The following is a 7,359-nucleotide window of genomic DNA, read 5'->3' on the forward strand; positions in this document are numbered from 1 at the left end:
CGCAGAGGGGACCACTCAGCCCAGAAGAAAGAACTTCATGAAGCACGACGAGCCAGAGGTCACCCCCAGCGCAGCCTACCACTAACTCCAAGGTAAACTGGGTCCTGCCAAGGCTGCCCGCCAGAACCGGGGGCGTTATTGCTGGAGACGAAGGGGCTGATGAATCGGTTTAAACATTTCTAACCCTCTCTTGCTTCGGGGCTGAGACTTTGATTTCACTTCTTCTCTTTTCTCTTTGAACGTATTTTCTTCCCCTCCCATCACTTTGTTAGGAAGGACGATGTTTAGACATCACAGGCTGGGAAGAAAGTAGATGTTGCTTCTAATTCCTGTCCCCCGAGACTAGATTTGGCAGGGGTGGGATGACACGGATATTCAGAATCGCTTTGCAAAGATGTTGTGACCAAGTTAAGGATTTTTCTCTCCCCTTGCTTGCTCGCAGGCATGCAGAGATGAAATAATAAAAAAAAAAAAGACGTGTTGCAAACTGTCTGCAAGTTCAGACAATGCATATTGGGGAATATTATTAAAATGTGCTTGATTTAGACCAGAAAGCTGCAGCACATGCCATCATCATGGTGTGAATGTTACCAGCTAAACTTCAGAAGCGGTTTAAATTCTCCTCTCCGAAGAACTCTGCTCTTTCAGAGGAAAAGGCTTCGGGGCAGATGTTTCCCGTTGGCAGGAGGGTTACGTCCCTAGCTGAGCAACTTTGCTGTCCTTGCTTGAAACTCCCAGCCCCCTGCAAAGCAGCCCTCAGCCTACCAGCAAATTTCTCCCAGCTATTTTATCATGCAGCAATCGCGGTCGTTTTCAGCATGTCTCCAGGATATGCAGTGGTATCCACCTGAAAAGCTGCAGCACAGAAACGCGGGATGTTCCTCTCTGCAGTGAGCCTAGCCCCGAGTTCTGGTTCCTCAGCATCCCCTCTGCCTTCTTTCTGATTAATTTTTTGTTTGGCTTAAGCAGATGTTACTGTGTGGGGGTAAAAACAGATCTAAAGACCAAGATAATTGAGAAAACTATAGAAAAAGTTTATATAAATATATATAAATACAGTTTAGCTGTTTGGGAGAAAAGTAGGAAAATTATTTAGCATCTCTATAAGCAGCTCGTGAAGATGACGCTGCAGTGCTTTTGAATCTGTACTGAGTAGGGGCTGAAAATAATTGCTTTAGGGTTCCTGCTTGCTAGTTTAATGTCATCTGTATTGAACAACCCACAGGGGTGGAATTTCCTTGTTTGGAAGCTAAAGAGCAGTTAGAAAACATGAAATATTAGCATGAACTAGTGCAATAGCAAAGCAGAGAGGGAGCATCTTCAGTGTAGGGTGCTGGATGCTTGTTGCTGCAGGAATGAATTTCGTGGGATCTCGGTCCTAAGTGCAGGATGATGTTGGAAAGCACCCCCAAAAATGAGTTACTAGTGTGGAGATGAATACTTCAGCCCGGTGGTGCTGAGGCTCAGATAACTCAGGTTCCCTGCTCTCCAGTTGAATCCAGGGCGGTGCTACTTCAGCCCGCTGGTGCTGAGGCTCAGATAACTCTCAGGTTCTCTGCTCTCCAGTTGAATCCAGGGCGGTGCTGTGTGAGTCTCTGGAAAAACCTTCACGGAGGTTTTAGCAGCCTGGGAAAGCCACCAAGATCGATGGGGTGTGGATGGTGTAGGAGAGGACAATGCCTTTGTCTTCAGCAGGGTGGTTTAACGGAGGAGCTGTGCATTTTGCTGAAAGCGCTGTCCTGCAAGCTAAGCACAGACCTCAGAATTCTTTCTAATACTCTTCAAACTTAGGACATGCACATATCTGTCTGTGTGTGTCAGCTGGGCGTCTGGACGTGGCACCTTTCTGTAGGGTCTTTATTGGTGAATTAATTGTGGATGTTTAAGACGAGTTGAATCCTGTCTCTTTTGCTAAGTCCAAACAGCATCCACTAGCTGCAAATGAAAGAATTTATACTCCAAGGTTCAAAAAAAAAATCTCTTTCTGTTTGATTGTCTAATTTATACTCCAAGGTTCAAAAAAAAAAAAAAATCTCTTTCTGTTTGATTGTCCTGGAACTCTGTTTGGGAATACGTTCTGTTTCCTATTAAGAGTATGGCACAAGGTCTGTGGAACAGCCAGCGGGTGCTGGCCGGGAGCCTGCGCGTTGTCATGGTTCACATCTCTATTCGTCTTCGTTCTCCGACACCAGGCAAAGGGAAGTGATAAGGAAAATAAAGAACTTCCCAAACTGAAGCGTGTTTGGATTGCAGCTGGGACACGGAGAGAAGATGCTGCGTGTGTCCATCTGATCCGCAGGCGAGTTTGGGAGAGCAGCGTACTTCTGAACATTGGGATCTCGGAGATCTGATCAAAGGGCTTTGGTTGAGCATCTTCCACAAATGGTGATTTTTCTGTTGTTCCACTTGTAGCTGTCTTTTAAGAGAAAACCCATGCAAAGTGCCTTTTCTTTCCCACTCTCCTAACCTAGTGCCTTTGTCCATCAGAGCTTCTCTTTTGTCTCACTTCAATAGCACGGGATGGCAAGCAGCATCCATTCCTGGGCTATATACATCTTTTTTTTTTTGCCCTCTGTTCAAAGTGCTGTCTGTTGTATCCTCATCAGCTGGCAAACACTCCCTTCTGTTCCAGCTGGTATGTACTTGGTCAGCTTTTGGGAGGAAATAAAGAAGTGGGTGCACCCACCCTTAACCCTTGGGGTGAGCACTGGTCTTAGATTGCTCCTCCAGCTTTGGAGGAGATGAATAAATTTGGATTTATTGCGATTGCTTGGTATATCCAGCCCTGCCAGTGACTTGTATGTCTCAGTGTTTTCAGAGTCTGGACAAGAAGGCTCTGGCTCGTGGTTTATACTGGGGTTAGAGTCAATGGGGATTTAATCTCCGAGAGTCCTCAGCAGGGCTGAGTCTCTTGGGTGGCTGGAGAATGGATCTGAGCTCTTGCCCCCGTGAGCGGTAGCATTTCAATGGTACTGGAGAGGGTCCCAGTGTGGTGCTTAGGGACATGGTTTAGTGAGTTAGGTGGTGTTGGGTTGGACTTGATGGTCTTTTCCAACCTTAATGATTCGATGATTCTATGACTGGAGAGGGTCCCAGTGTGGATCACCCTGGCGTTGGCTGGAGAACTCTAGAGGGAAATCCCATTCCTGTCCTCACGCATCCCGTGACAGACGCGGCCGTGAGAATGCACTGTGGGCGATGGGGCGTGGAATTGGACACGCAGGGCGTACGGTTCAGGCGGTGCAGGTCCCATGGGCGAATACCAACTGTTTGGTGCTCCTGGCCGAGACCCAGGTGTGGCAGCCGCGGTCAGAGCTCTGATTGTCCCTTCCTCCCGATGGATGCCAAGCCAAACGGAGTATTGCATCTCCGGTCATGAAGGACTCGAATCAATCACTCCAGGATTGCCTTTTGTTGGCTAGATGAGGATGGGAGCAGGAAAGCTGGTGCTTCTGGTTTTGTCTGAGCTTATCTATTGTTTGGATGATTTGTTGGAATTATAAAAGGAATCCTTGCTGGGAGGAGCAAGCTTTTGATGTGGGCGATGGATAGCCCGTTAGCTTGACCTGGTGAATTCTCTGAAAAGTAAAAGCTCAATATTATTTTGAAATGAAACTGTTGCACGTTTCCTTGTGTCCATCTTCTCCCTTCAAGGCTTAAGACTGGAGCCTGAAAAGGGCTGAGTCAGCAGCTAGCAGGGGCACGCCTTAAAGCTTTAAATGACGTGTTAATGCGGGGATGGAGAATCATCTCGTGGCCTGAAGTGCAGCATGGAGAGCCAGGAGACCTGGAGCATTTTCCTGGCTTCTCCGCTGAATTTATTCAACAGCTTTTTAATGTTCTGTCTTGGATCCTTTTGAATGGGGAGACCAAAATACAGACTTTTAGGATTACGTCATTAATATCTGGAGGCTGTTAAAGAGAGGTGTGAGGAAGGAGCCCTCCAGTGAAGGGAATAGCCAGCACAAACCAAACCTCTCGCAAACCCAAGCCCAGATTTGTTCTTGGGGAGTTCAGCATGTGCTGAAACTTCCTTTAAGACTTGAGGAAAAAATGTGTCTGAATCTTGGTCACAGCAGCAGAGGAGTGGGTTTACTTAGATAATTTTCCTTGTTACATTTTGGTTTTATGGCTTATGATGATGCCACCATAACTGTGCGTGTGCCCTTGGCTCCTGTCTGATGCTGTCTGTGTTTTTGCTGCTTTAGATGCTCTCCAGTGAGCCTGTTGCTGAATTGTTGGTGCTCTCATTGAAGAGATACTGGTACACTACAGCTGATGCCATGTAGCTAAGGAGAGAGGTTCCAGGAGGAGCCAGGAAAGAATAAATCCAGGACTTGTGTGGCTGTTGTCCTGGGGAGGGAGAGAAGTGGTGTAAAATGTTCTGTACTGCTTTATGGGTTCTCTAGGCAGGTCCTGCGATGAAAGCTGACCCAGATGGTATGGATGGATGCATCCACCAGAAGATGCTTGAACCTCTCTGGTCCATAACTCCCTGTTGTCCCCCCTGACCAATCTTGGTAGGAGACGAAAACCTGAGAGCCCTTTCCCCAGCGTACTTGAGCTGCTGTTTCTCGTGGAAATACTAAAATAACGCCTGTATTCAAATTCCGCTGGATCCTGCTTTTCCTGCCATCGGGACTGAGTCTGAATAGTTTCTCTTAAGCCCCTCAATAAACGAGACCTCTGGGCATGGGCAGGTTTTATTTCTGGGGCGGTGCAAACACTGTGAAAGCTTTGTCTCTGGATGTCTGAAAACTATTTTGAAGCAGATGGTAATGTGACCTGAAGGAAAAGCCGGAATGTGGTTGCCAGCACACACTGCCGTGTTGTCTCCTGAAGCACGCAGCATTGCTGCTGCTCTGATCTTGGGGAGAATTCCTCTGGGATTCCCTTCTGCAGGTAGAATGGGACGAGAAGGGAGATTTCTGAATGGTTTTCCAGTACCTTCCCCTGGACTCTGGAGGAGCACCTCCTGATCCTCGCAGCATCCTGACAAAGATGAGTTATGATGCTCCATGACCTGAGCACTAAACACGTGTGCCCTGAGACATTTTTCTTGGCGAAAGTGCAGGATTGTGTTCATACAGGCTTGTTAGAATTCTTTTTTGCTGGTCAGGCTTGCCTCTGTGGAGCAGGGGGCTCTCAGGCAACCTTATCCTCCCTTACCAATCCATCCCATCCTCCCCTTTCTGCAGTTCTACAGTAAGCTTTTTTTTTTTTTCCCTTGGTCTCTCCTGACTCCCAAAGTCTCTGAGCTTTTGGGGAACAAAATCAACCCAGCCTGCCGTTGCCTTTTGGAGGCTCCTGGGTTGTCTGACTCAACAAAGCTTTGCCAAGAGTGAAAATTACACCTCCTGTGTTTACTATAATCTAAATTATTATCTCCCTGACTCATCTTGGTATCAATTAAAGCAACCTGGAAATCTGTTGTGACCCCCCCGTTCCTTCCAGCAGCTCACGGACCATGAGGTCTCCCCGTGCTGTGACTTTTGGAAAGGCTCTGGCACCTTGCAGAGGGCTGTCTGCTTTGTTAATTAACACTTCAGGGAGCACCGCTCTCAGCTGGGAACGATTACATCCTGCCTCTGAATGGTTTCCCCAAATTGCTGTGTCTTTTGGCTGAAGTCCTTCGGTAAAATGACTCGAGAGCTTTGGTTTGAATAGAAAGCGGTCTTGGAGGCTGGGGCTGCACAGCTTGGAGCTATTGCTCCGTCTCCGCTCACGAGAGACCCCTGTTAACGGAGCTGTTTGCCTTGGCAGGATTGGGGCGAGTGAAACACGCTGACCTGCTGGTTATGCACTGTTTGTTAGACCTTTTTCTCCTGTAAAATATTCTTATTTAGTTTCCTATTGAGCTTCACTGGAGTATCTCAAACCCGGAGGGGGATTTGGCGTATTCTGTCATTGCGCCGGTGTGCTCATCATCTCTTGGGAGGTAGATGTCCTCCAGGGCTTGATTGCAAGGCTGCTCACCTTTATCTGTTTATTTATTATGTTATCTGCCTTTTGCCTTCCCCAATACCCTCCGTGTGGCTGCCTGTGACACACCAAGACCATCCGGATGCTTCCGCAGGTCCCAGCAATATATAAACTGTCCTTGTGCATGGGATGGCCATGGGAAAGCCCAGGTGACTTCTTTAGAAACCCAACTGTGCAGCTTCCAGCTAAATCAGAGCCTGGCTACCCCTCATCTTAGCTTTTGGAGAGAGTTTTAGTCCAACGTAGTTTTTTGGTTAATATTTGCTGAGGCTTTTGAAAGCCAATTGATGCAGTAGCAGGAAACAAACAGCCACAGGAAACGAAGCAGGTCAAAGCAGATGTTTAAAGAAGATTCAGGTTTTTCTGAAGACCAGTAGGCTTGTGGTTCTGCGAGGCTTGAAGTGAGACCACCCCCCCTTCGGCATTTTTACTTAGTCCTACCATATGTTGTTATTCTCTGTTATGGTCTAAGGGGGTTGCTTGACTTTTTTTTATACTGTTCACGACAATTGCTCTGCCCATGTGTTTATCCTCTGGGCTAAAACCCATCCTGTATCCATGAAAACCCTTGTAAGAGGTTGCTTTTGAAATCCGTGCTGGTAGAGTCAGGCACGTCGGACGCGTACTGCTGTGACTCAGGAGCCTTTTATTTCCCCACAACACGTGGATCCTGCCCTGAACGCTTGCTTTGGGAAATCCCCTTTGTTGGCTGCTGGAGGGGAACAGCCCTGTGAAAGCAGTTGTACTTCCTTCCCCTCTCCCCCTCCAACTCTCTCTGACGTGGGGCAGGAGTTCATTTCTTCCTCTCTCTCAGCATCCTGACCTGCAAAAATCTGAAAATAGACCTTGTTTCCGGAGCAGAATTCCTCTGATTGCCTGATGAAATTTTACAAAATCTCAATCTTGTGAAACCAGCGTGAAAATACGCGGCTCCTTGAATCCAAATGTTTACTTTCCCAGAATTTTTTTTGCCACATATACCCCCCTCGCCTCCCTGATTTAGTTGGACCTGTCGTAAAGTCTCCCCTTGCTTTTCCTGACGTCCAAGGCTAGACTTTTAACCCCCACGCCTTCTGCTCCATTTGTCTATTCCTTGGGCAAATGCTGTTCATCCCCAGGTCTCTTCAGTAGGAAACACGCGCTCACCAGCCCTGTTTAACACAAGGGGAAACTGAGGCACAGCCCTGGACGTGACCCCCCTGAGGTCAGTGTCAGAGCTGAGGTTCGAGCTGATATCTCTGAAATTTCAGGCTCGTTGTCTGGGATTTTGGAGACATCTCCTCCTTGAGCAGCGTGAAAGGCTGCTTGATGTGCTCTGCCGTGTCTCCCTATGACTGTGGCATCTTCTGGCCATTTTTTTAGGGATACCTAAGACCT

Source organism: Pterocles gutturalis, unplaced genomic scaffold (assembly GCF_000699245.1).
Source record: "Pterocles gutturalis isolate BGI_N339 unplaced genomic scaffold, ASM69924v1 scaffold10287, whole genome shotgun sequence".
Lineage (NCBI taxonomy): Eukaryota > Metazoa > Chordata > Aves > Pterocliformes > Pteroclidae > Pterocles > Pterocles gutturalis.